Source organism: Schistocerca gregaria, chromosome 4 (assembly GCF_023897955.1).
Source record: "Schistocerca gregaria isolate iqSchGreg1 chromosome 4, iqSchGreg1.2, whole genome shotgun sequence".
Taxonomy (NCBI): Eukaryota; Metazoa; Arthropoda; class Insecta; order Orthoptera; family Acrididae; genus Schistocerca; species Schistocerca gregaria.
Genome location: NC_064923.1, coordinates 424,919,450 through 424,932,335, shown reverse-complemented (window position 1 = coordinate 424,932,335; position 12,886 = coordinate 424,919,450).

Genomic DNA, 12,886 nt, shown 5'->3' with positions numbered 1-12,886 from the left:
AATTACAATGGTTTCAATCTCCGGTTTTGAATTACGGGCCGCGCGGAATCAGCCAAGTGGTTTAGGGCGCTGCAGTCCTGGACGGTGCGGCTGGTTCCGACGAAGGTTCGAGTCCTCCCTCGGGCATGGGTGTGCGTGTTTGTCCTTAGGATAATTTCGGTTAAGTAGTGTGGAAGCTTAGAGGCTGGTGACCTTAGAAGTTAAGTCTCAAAAGATTTCACACACTTTTGAACATTTTTTTGAATTATGGTTATGGATGATTTTCCTTGGTTCTAAGGCTGAAAGCATCCAAGAATTGAAATAAACCAAGTTCTAAACTAACCTCTGCAGTCAACTGTATCAGGAACGAAAGGTACTGTTGATGGTGAGGGCAATACAACATCGAGGCACCAAGCGGAGAAAATCTGCCACCCTACCTGGAGTGGACGCCTGGCAGGCTCCTTGGCTGTCACACGCGCAAACCTTTATTTTTATATGTGATGTCGTAACATGAAACATTGAAAAGTACTTTCGATACAGACAATTATTTTATATTGCGAAGTATTATAGTTGGTTGATTCCAACGAAAATGTTACCTATTTAGCTAACTACATTTTAAACTCCTAAATTTATAGATGAAATATCGTCAAGTGTTTGAACCATATTCAGTTTTTAATGGATGACATATAAAGCGCAAGTGCGTCTTCGCGCTACGACAGCACCGTTAGTACCAGAACTTGGCCCTCTTACGTTCTCTACGAATACTACCTATATCTGTGAAACAAATTCTTTTTTCTTTTGTATCATTTTAATTGTATATTGCATACCGTAACTGAATGTGTTAAATCATCAAAAGTGTTTCCTCTTTATTAACAAGGTGTCATCATTTAGAAGTGCCGGCCGCAGAGGCCGTGCGGTTCTAGGCTCTACAGTCTGGAACCGCGTGAGCTACGGTCGTAGGTTCGAATCCTGCCTCGGGCACGGATGTGTGTGATGTCCTTAGGTTAGTTAGGTCTAAGTAGTTCTAGGTTCTAGGGGGCTGATGACCACAGCAATGATGTCCCATAGTGCTCAGGCCATTTGAACCATTTAGAAGTAAACACAATAACGAATAATGAATGAAGTTGTGTTTAATTTTAAAGTGATGATAACTAAAGTGAATTGATGGAGTGAACCACAGTGTACGGAACACGGAAATTTCAATTTGAACAGCTTAATAATACGCAAAAGAATAATACGCAATACAGAAGTCAATAAATGAGACACATTTTACCTAGCACCTACTCCTGATGTCTTGTTAATAAAAGCGAAATGAACACCTCCACAGAAGACATAACAGGGAAAAAATACAGAGAAAAACTCAGAAAACAGAAATTCCAGCAAACCCCAAAGAGAAGGAAATTGGGAAGAAGTGGACAGAAGAGAGGCAGAAGAAACACAGTGAATATATGAGAGAGTATTGTAATGAGTAACGAAAGACACAGAAAAAATGCCATTAAAATTTACTGTATTTTATAGCCTACATTAAGGGGCAATTAACGATAATAATACAATACTAATAAAGATAGTGAAATGCGGCTGTTAGTTAAATTCATTCAATCGTAGAAACCAACAGGCGTTTTGCTTGATTACATAGCTGCTTCAGAAAATGGCCACTACAAGAGACTGCAGTATTACGTAATACACTCCTGGAAATGGTAAAAAGAACACATTGACACCGGTGTGTCACACCCACCATACTTGCTCCGGACACTGCGAGAGGGCTGTACAAGCAATGATCACACGCACGGCACAGCGGACATACCAGGAACCGCGGTGTTGGTCGTCGAATGACGCTAGCTGCGCAGCATTTGTGCACCGCCGCCGTCAGTGTCAGCCAGTTTGCCGTGGCATACGGAGCTCCATCGCAGTCTTTAACACTGGTAGCATGCCGCGACAGCGTGGACGTGAGCCGTATGTGCAGTTGACGGACTTTGAGCGAGGGCGTATAGTGGGCATGCGGGAGGCCGGGTGGACGTACCGCTGAATTGCTCAACACGTGGGGCGTGAGGTCTCCACAGTACATCGATGTTGTCGCCAGTGGTCGGCGGAAGGTGCACGTGCCCGTCGACCTGGGACAGGACCGCAGCGATGCACGGATGCACGCCAAGACCGTAGGATCCTACGCAGTGCCGTAGGGGACCGCACCGCCATTTCGCAGGAAATTAGGGACACTGTTGCTCCTGGGGTATCGGCGAGGACCATTCGCAACCGTCTCCATGAAGCTGGGCTACGGTCCCGCACACCGTTAGGCCGTCTTCCGCTCACGCCCCAACATCGTGCAGCCCGCCTCCAGTGGTGTCGCGACAGGCGTGAATGGAGGGACGAATGGAGACGTGTCGTCTTCAGCGATGAGAGTCGCTTCTGCCTTGGTGCCAATGATGGTCGTATGCGTGTTTGGCGCCGTGCAGGTGAGCGCACAATCAGCACTGCATACGACCGAGGCACACAGGGCCAACACCCGGCATCATGGTGTGGGGAGCGATCTCCTACACTGGCCGTACACCTCTGGTGATCGTCGAGGGGACACTGAATAGTGCACGGTACATCCAAACCGTCATCGAACCCATCGTTCTACCATTCCTATACCGGCAAGGGAACTTGCTGTTGCAACAGGACAATGCACGTCCGCATGTATCCCGTGCCACCCAACGTGCTCTAGAAGGTGTAAGTCAACTACCCTGGCCAGCAAGATCTCCGGATCTGTCCCCCATTGAGCATGTTTGGGACTGGATGAAGCGTCGTCTCACGCAGTGTGCACGTCCAGCACGAACGCTGGTCCAACTGAGGCGCCAGGTGGAAATGACATGGCAAGCCGTTCCACAGGACTACATCCAGCATCTCTACGATCGTCTCCATGGGAGAATAGCAGCGTGCATTGCTGCGAAAGGTGGATATACACTGTACTAGTGCCGACATTATGCATGCTTTGTTGCCTGTGTCTATGTGCCTGTGGTTCTGTCAGTGTAATCATGTGATGTATCTGACCCCAGGAATGTGTCAATAAAGTTTCCCCTTCCTGGGACAATGAATTCACGGTGTTCTTATTTCAATTTCCAGGAGTGTATAAGGAGGAGCTGCCCGGAGGGATACTCTAACATTACTTGACAAGGAGAGGACAGAAAATCGATTTTAATCTAGAAGTAATTACTGAATCATTCGCTGAAATGGTCTGTGGAAGCATCAGAGAGTCACCTTAATCACCACGACCGGATCCTGATTGCACAGCGGCTCCTAGCGAATACGATGAAAATTCTTAGGTGAGAAATCGACACGAAAACCTGCAATGCTCTCCGCTCTTCAAGGCTAGTCACACTGATAAAAAATTAATTTCAACATTATCAATGCTGCCAGAAACGTCTCAAGAACTATAGTCAAACGTGGAACGTTTCGAGTAACCTGAGAATGTCGTTCATAAGATGCTTTCATCTACAAAATTGCAGCAGCTTTCATTCGCCCCACTACTGGCGCTAAGTTTCTGACGAAGCCAACAAAGGGTGGAAGAAGAGGCAGTGAGAGAGAGATGGGGAGGAGGGGAAAGAGTCGGTGGGAGGGGTTGCGGGAGGAGGGGTAGGGGCGGTGGTAGGCTGGCGGCGGCGTCAGATCCGCCTCGTCGGATGCGCGTCACGTCCCGAAGATTACGTATTAATTGCCGAGCTGCGGATGCTACTCGGCCCAAAGTGGATTTCTCCTCATCTTCAGTTACCTACCGAACACGCGGCTGATGATATTCAGAGTGGCGGGTCTTCCAACAAATATTCCCCCCGCCTTCTCCTCCGATTCCACTCAGCGCAACTAACAACCGTTATCTTGAAGCAAGAGATACTTATTTCTCACGTCATGGTCTCTTATGACATTTTAGCAATGTATAAATGGAAACTGAGAAGTAAAATATACAGCACGAAAGAGGCGCTCGTTGATATAATATGCATCGTACGCCACGTTACGTAGGAAATACCTGACACTTCGCGGAATCTATAATTGTATGGTTCAAGTAGAGTCCTCCACAATTTTTCAGTTTATCATTACAGTGAGTCGATAAAAGCCGTGAGATAACTCCTAATATGGCGTCGTAGTCCTTTAGCCCGGTGTAATGCAGCAACTCGACGTGACAAGGCCTCAACAAGCCGATGGAAGTCCCCTATAGAAACATTGAGCCATTCTGCCTCTTTAACCGTCCAGAACCGCGAAAGTGTTGCCAGTCCAGAACTGTGTGCAAGAACTGACCTCTCGATTGTGTTCCATGTATCGGGCGATTTGGGCGGTCAAATCATTTTCTCGAATTCTCCAGAATGTTCTCCGAACTAATCGGGAACAATTATTGTGGCCCAGTGACATGACTCTACATCTACATACATACCACAACTAGCATCTTCTCTCCCAAACAGAACGAGGGAAAAATGGCTGCCTATATGCCTCTGTACGAGCTCTAATCTCTCTTATCTTATGTGGTCTTTCGGCGAAATATAAGTTGGCGGCAGTAAAATTGTACTGCAGTCAACCTGGTTCTCTAACTTTACTCAGTAGCGATTCACGAGAAGAACGCCTCCTTTGCTCTAGAGACTCCCATCCGAGTTCCAGAAGCATTTCCGTAACACTCGCGTGATGATCAAACCTACCAGCAACAAATCTATCAGCCCGCCTCTGAATTGCTTCTATGTCCTCCCCCAATCCGACCTGATAGGGATCCCAAAAACTCTAGAAGTACTCAAAAATAGGTGGTATTAGTGTTTTATAAGCGGTCTCCTTTACAGATGAACCACATCTTCCCAAAATTCTACCAATGAACCGAATACGACTATCCGCCTTCCCCACAACTGCCATTACATGCTTGTCCCACTTCATATCGCTCTGCAATGTTACGCACAAATATTTAATCGACGTGACTGTGTCAAGCGCTACACTACTAATGGAGTATTCAAACATTACGAAATTCTTTTTCCTATTCATCTACATTAATTTACATTTATCTATATTTAGAGTTAGCTGCCATTCTTTACACCAATCACAAATCCTGTCCAAGTCATCTTGTATCCTCCTACAGTTACTCATCTACTATACCTTTACGTACACCACAGCATCATCAGCAAACAGTCGCACATTGCTATCCACCCTATCCAAAAGATCATTTATGTAGATAGAAAACAACAGCGGACCTACCACACTTCCCTGGGGCACTCCAGATGATACTCTCACCTCCGATGAACACTCACTATCGAAGACAACTTACTTAGTTCTACTACTTAAGAAGTCTTCGAGCCACGCACATATTTGGGAACCAGTCCCATATGCTCGTACCTTAGTTAGGAGTCTGCAGTGGGGCACCGAGTCAAACGCTTTCCGGAAGTCAAGGAATATGGCATCCGTCTGATACCCTTCATCCATGGTTCGCAAGATATCATGTGAAAAAAGGGCGAGTTGCGTTTCGCATGAGCGATGCTTTCTAAAGCCGTGCTGATGCGTGGACAGCAACTTCTCTGTCTCAAGGAAATTCATTATATTCGAACTGAGAATATGCTCGAGAACCCTGCAACAAAGCGATGTTAAGGATATTGGTCTGTAATTTTGAGGATCCGTCCTTCTACCCGTCTTATATACAGGCGTCACCTGCGCTTTTTTCCAGTCGCCCGGGACTTTACGTTGGGCAAGAGAGGGGTGTCTGTCACTATGTCCTCCATACGGGAATCTGTACGAGACTCATACGGTGGTATGTTTGTACGATCCTCCTGCGTGAAAGATTTCTCAAATGCTAAATTTAAAATTTCAGCCTTCATTTTGCTGTCTTCCGTTGCCAGACCATAACTGATCAGTGAGTGACTGGATGGAAGCCTTCGACCCTCTTACCGATTTTACGTAAGACCAGAATCTCCTTGGGTTGTCAGTAAGATCTTTTGCTAAGGTATGACGGTGGTTGTGGTTGTATGCTTCGCACATCGCTCTTTTTAAAGCAGCACGAATCTCTACTAACTTTTGCCTGTCCTCATTCCCCCGATCTTTCTTGTAAGGCGAGCGCAACTGTCTTAGCTTCCTGAGCATTCTCCAAATTGCGCTGTTAAATCATGGTGGTTCTTTTCCGTCCGTAACCATCTTTTTCGGCACATACATGTCCAATGGGTGATTTACAATGTGTTTAAAATTTGCCCATTATTCTTCCACGTCCATCGTACCGGAAGTAAATGGAGTCAATTCATTTACTAAGTGGGATGCTAACAACTGCTTGTCTGCTCTTTCTAGTAAGAATACTCTCCTACCCTTCTTGACCGACTTTTTAGCTTTCGTAACCATAGTCGTAATGACAACATCATGATCACTAATCCCTGTCTCAACACTGACACCGCCAATGAGCTCTGGTCTGTTCGTGGCTACCAGATCTAAAATATTTACATTACGCGTTGGCTGTCTAGTTGAGAACATGAAGTCCTTGAATGTCCACAAGTTGTCTCTAAGTAATGTGCTGTTACAATGTAAGTAATGTTCTGTTACAATAACCTCCATAAATATAGAAGCAGAGAAAGAAGCATTATTACCCAATATGTGTAAGACAAGGAACTGTGATCTCCTGCTCAGTCCGAATGACAGAAGGCCATAGATAGGTGTAATGACCTTAACCAGTGAGAAACCTAGCGCACAGTATGGCAGTGCAATATTTGCTACACCAGGCTTGAATACCTCGTCCCCAAATTTAACTGTAGATAACGACACAGAAATACTGACTGTAGCAATAGAGTCCTATACGGTAACATCCGTGCACAAACATCCAAATAATGTATTTAGTTTCAACGAACAGATAATTTCTATTCACAACCAGTGAAGTTGGTCATGGCAGATTGTAATTACCACAGCATATCATGGCATTACAGAGAAATAGACCAAAGTGGAGAAGGCTTCGAAAACTGGGTAGAACGCTTAGGCCTGTAACTAATACATGATCCAAAGCTACCATACTCGTTCATGACTGGAGGGCGGGGCCGTGGATATAATCCAGGTAATATCTTCCCAAGTGAAAATGTTGCCCACCAAGTGCAGTGATGAAAGAAATGGGAGATAATTCCAAGGACACAACATCGAGTAATTACACTCCTGGAAATTGAAATAAGAACACCGTGAATTGATTGTCCCAGGAAGGGGAAACTTTATTGACACATTCCTGGGGTCAGATACATCACATGATCACACTGACAGAACCACAGGCACATAGACACAGGCAACAGAGCATGCACAATGTCGGCACTAGTACAGTGTATATCCACCTTTCGCAGAAATGCAGGCTGCTATTCTCCCATGGAGACGATCGTAGAGATGCTGGATGTAGTCCTGTGGAACGGCTTGCCATGCCATTTCCACCTGGCGCCTCAGTTGGACCAGCGTTCGTGTTGGACGTGCAGACCGCGTGAGACGACGCTTCATCCAGTCCCAAACATGCTCAATGGGGGACAGATCCGGAGATCTTACTGGCCAGGGTAGTGGACTTACACCTTCTAGAGCACGTTGGGTGGCACGGGATACATGCGGACGTGCATTGTCCTGTTGGAACAGCAAGGTCCCTTGCCGGTCTAGGAATGGTAGAACGATGGGTTCGATGACGGTTTGGATGTACCGTGCACTATTCAGTGTCCCCTTGAAGATCACCAGAGGTGTACGGCCACTGTAGGAGATCGCTCCCCACACCATGATGCCGGGTGTTGGCCCTGTGTGCCTCGGTCGTATGCAGTCCTGATTGTGGCGCTCACCTGCACGGCGCCAAACACGCATACGACCATCATTGGCACCAAGGCAGAAGCGACTCTCATCGCTGAAGACGACACGTCTCCATTCGTCCCTCCATTCACGCCTGTCGCGACACCACTGGAGGCGGGCTGCACGATGTTGGGGCGTGAGCGGAACACGGCCTAACGGTGTGCGGGACGGTAGCTCAGCTTCATGGAGACGGTTGCGAATGGTCCTCACCGATACCCCAGGAGCAACAGTGTCCCTAATTTGCTGGGAAGTGGCGGTGCGGTCCCCTACGGCACTGCGTAGGATCCTACGGTCTTGGCGCGCATCCGAGCGTCGCTGCGGTCCGGTCCCAGGTCGACGGGCACATGCACCTTCCGCCGACCACTGGCGACAACATCGATGTACTGTGGAGACCTCACGCCCCACGTGTTGAGCAATTCGGCGGTACGTCCACCCGGCCTCCCGCATGCCCACTATACGCCCTCGCTCAAAGTCCATCAACTGCACATACGGTTCACGTCCACACTGTCGCGGCATGCTACCAGTGTTAAAGACTGCGATGGAGCTCCGTATGCCACGGCAAACTGGCTGACACTGACGGCGGCGGTGCACAAATGCTGCGCAGCTAGCGCCATTCGACGGTCAACACCGCGGTTCCTGGTGTGTCCGCTGTGCCGTGCGTGTGATCATTGCTTGTTCAGCCCTCTCGCAGTGTCCAGAGCAGGTATGGTGGGTCTGACACAGCGGTGTCAATGTGTTCTTTTTTCCATTTCCAGGAGTGTAGTTGTCCTATAGAAGCAGTCATCAAAACTAACTCTACGACCTACAAGACAAGGTTTAACTTTAAAGGAACACAATGGGATAAGCTTGCTGAAGCACGTGACTCCAAAATCTTGGAACCTGATCCTTCTCCAGAGAAATGTGATAGCTTTATAAAGCTGGTCAAAGCTGTCTCAAGTAGGATGTAGAACAACTGATATACCTGGACTAGACAAAGATACAAATACACTTATGAATAAATATGAACACCTCTTTGAAGATAATCCATTTTCTGATAAAGCAATACAGGCTAGTGAAGACCTGATACTAGCTATATCAGCTACAAGGAAGGAAAAAAGGTGCGATCTTATGATGCAGCTTGATACGAAACAAAACAGTAAAAACGCATGGCAATTTCTGAAGAACCTGGGAAGCGAGTCAACAGCTAACCCCTCGGCCTTTCCTGATATAATACCTACCCAGATAGGGCAGCAGCTACTATTGAATGGCAAAGTTAATAAAAAATCTGTAACTCCAAACATCCAGAGAACTACTGAGGGGAATAAGTATATTGGAACACCATTCTCACTGGAAAAATAGAAACCGCAACATGTTGAATGAACAACAATAAAGCCGGTGGATTAGATGACTTCAGGACGGAACAAATAAAAATGTTAGGACCAGCAGCCAATTAGTGGATACTAGATATGATGAACACCTGCGTCTCAAGATTGCAAACACTAAAGATCTGGAGGAAAACCAAAGTTGTGGCCCTACTGAAACCTGGGAAACAGCCAACAGATGCAAAAAATTTCCTACCGATATCACTCCTATGCCATCTATACAAAGTCTTAGAGAGAATGATCCTCAGTCGAATCTCAGAGCAAGTTGACCAAACACTGACCAGAGAACAAACGGGTTCCGCTGCCAGAGCTCACGTTGTGGCCAGATCTTGAACCTGACACAACATATACAAGATGGATATGAGCGTGAGTAGATCACCGGCGTCGCTTTTGTTGATCTTACTGCCGCATGTGACTCCATCAGTCACAGGAAACTGTTAACAAAGATTTATGAGACCACGAAAGACTTACACCTAACACAATATATGAGATACCTGTTACAAAAGAGACGTTTCTTCGTTACTCTACCAAAGAAGAGGAGACGATGGAGGACACAGAGAAATAGTATACCCCAAGGATGTGTGTTAGCAGCGTTGTTGTATAATATTTACACTAATGGCCTGCCAATTAATCCTGTAGTAAGATTGTTCATTTACGCAGATGACACAGCACTTGCTGTGCAAGGTAGAACTTTTGAGGAGGTGAAAGGAAAACTCACAACAGGTCTTAAGCTGCTATCTGACTATTACGATAGCAACTACCTGAAGCCAAATCGTTCAAAAACACAAATGTGTGCATTCCACTTACGGAACAGAGGCCCGGATAAAACTGAGAGTAAACTGAAGTGGTCAACAGCTAACCCATTGCGACACCACAAAATACCTTGGAGTAAAGTTGCACCGTTCCTCACCTTCAAAGACCACCGCACAGATACAAAAATGAAAGTCTGTGCTAGGAATAACATTATTAGGAAACTAACCAACAACAACTGGGGAGTACATGCACATGTTCTGCGCATATCTGCCCTTTCTTTGTGCTTCTCCGCTGCTGAATAGGCAGAACCTGTATAGAAGAACTCCAGTCATGCCAAACACGTAAATATTGCACTAAATGAAACAGGACGAATTGTAACCGGCTGCTTGTGGGGAACCCCTATTAACAAAATCTACTACCTCATGAGCGTAGCACCTCCAGGCAACAAACTGAGAACGGCAGCTGAAACAGAAAAAAAGAAACTGGAGACGGATCAATGACACACCCTGTTTAAAAGAACGTCAACCACCAAAACTCAAATCGAGAAAAAGTTTCCTCCAGACAAAGCAATCAATTCAGACTACACCTGCAAACTGTAGGATACAACTCTGGCATAGCTCATCATCAGACAAATGTTGGGACAACCCCATACGAGACATGGAAGACCCTCAGTTGACGGAGATCTCGGTGTAAGGTGAACATGAAGAAATGGGGATACATCTCAGAGGACGAACTGTGTGAGTGCGGTGAACCTCAAGACCACCAGCACCTACCCAACTGCAGGAAACTATCAGAACCTGTTTCCAGGGACGATCTGGTTGTCGCCAATGACAAGGTAGTGCGTGTAGTGGAATCCTGGGCAGCTCTGTAAGTGGTCCACTGATAGTGACCGGGCCTAATATCTCAACTAAAGAAGCATCAAACTAAAAAACTACAAAGAACGAAACTCGTTTAGCTAGAAGGGGGAAACTAGATGGCGTTATGGTTGGCCAGCTAGACGGCGCTGCCATAGGTCAAACAGAGGATATCAATTGCGATTTTTTAAATTGGAACCCCCATTTTTATTCCATATTCGTGTAGTACGTAAAGAAATATGAATGTTGTAGTTGAACCCTTTTATTCGTGATAGATGGCGCTATAATAGTCAGAAGCATGTGACTCACAGTTTTAGACGACCGGTTGGTAACAGGTAGGTATTTTTAAATGAAAATACAGAACGTAGGTACGTTTGAACATTTCATTTCGGTTGTTCCAATGTGATAGATGTACCTTTGAGGACTTACAATTTTTGAGAACGCATGCTACAGCTTGATTACCTGTAAATACCACATTAATGCAATAAATGCTCAAAATGGTGCCCGTTAACTTCAATGAATTTGGCAATACGTGTAACGACATTCCTCTCAAAAGAGAGTAGTTCGCATCCGTAATGTTCGCACATGCATTGACAATGTGCTGACGCATGTTGTCAGGAGTTGTCGGTGGATCACGATAGCAACTATCCTTCAACTTTCCCCACAGAAAAATATCCGGGAGCGTCAGATCCGGTGAACGTGCGGGCCATAGTATGGTGCTTCGACGACCAATCCACTGTCATGAAATATGCTATTCAATACCGCTTCAACCGCACGCGAGCTATGTGCCGGACATCCATCATGTTGGAAGTACATCGCCATTCTGTCATGCAGTGAAACATATTGTAGTAACATCGGTAGAACATTACGTAGGAAATCAGCATACATTGCACCATTTAGATTGCCATCGATGAAATAGGGGCCAATTACCCTTCCTCCCATAATCCCGCTCCATACATTAACCCGCCAAGGTCGCTGATGTTCCACTTGTCGCAGCCATCGTGAATTTTCCGTTGCCCAATAGTACATATTATGCCGGTTTACGTTACCGCTGTTGGCGAATAACGCTTCGTCGCTAAACAGAAACCGTGCAAAAAATCTGTCATCGTCCCGTAATTTCTCTTGTGCCCAGTGGCAGAACTGTACACGACGTTCAAAGTTGTCGCCATGCAATTCCTGATGCATAGAAATATAGTACGGGTGCAATCGATGTCGATGTAGCATTCTCAACACCGACGTTTTTGAGATTCCCATTTCTCGCGCAATTTGTCTGCTACTGACGTGCGGATTTGCCGCGACAGCATCTAAATCACATACTTGGGCATCATCATTTGTTGCAGGTCGTGGTTGACGTTTTACATGTGGCTGAACACTTCCTGATATAAAAAAAATGGCTAGTAGCACTATGGGACTTAACATCTGTGGTCATCACTCCCCTAGAACTTAGAACTACCTAAACCTAACTAACCTAAGAACATCACACATATCCATGCCCGAGGCAGGATTCGAACCTGCGACCGTAGCAGTCGCGGGATTCCGGACTGAGCGCCTAGAACCGCTAGACCACCGCGGCAGGCCTTCCTGATTCCTTAAATAACGTAACTATCCGGCGAACGGTCCGGACACTTGGTTAATGTCGTCCAGGATACCGAGCAGCATACGAGGTGTATTCAAGTTCTAAGGCCTCCGATTTTTTTCTCCGGACTGGAAAAAGATAGAAACATGCGCATTGTTTTAAAATGAGGCGCGTTCATTGTCAATACGTCCCAGAAATGGCAGCACCGTACGGCAGATGGAATTTTACCGCCAGCGGCGAGAATGACAACTATTTTAAATACTTAAAATGGCGACATTTTCCTTACTTGAACAGGGTGCAATCATTCGTTTTCTGAATTTGCGTGGTGTGAAACCAATTGAAATTCATCGACAGTTGAAGGAGACATGTGGTGATGGAGTTATGGATGTGTCGAAAGTGCGTTCGTGGGTGCAACAGTTTAATGAAGGCAGAACATCGTGTGACAACAAACCGAAACAACCTCGGGCTCGCACAAGCCGGTCTGACGACATGTCAGAGAAAGTGGAGAGAATTGTTTTGGGAGATCGCCGAATGACTGTTGAACAGATCGCCTCCAGAGTTGGCATTTCTGTGGGTTCTGTGCACAC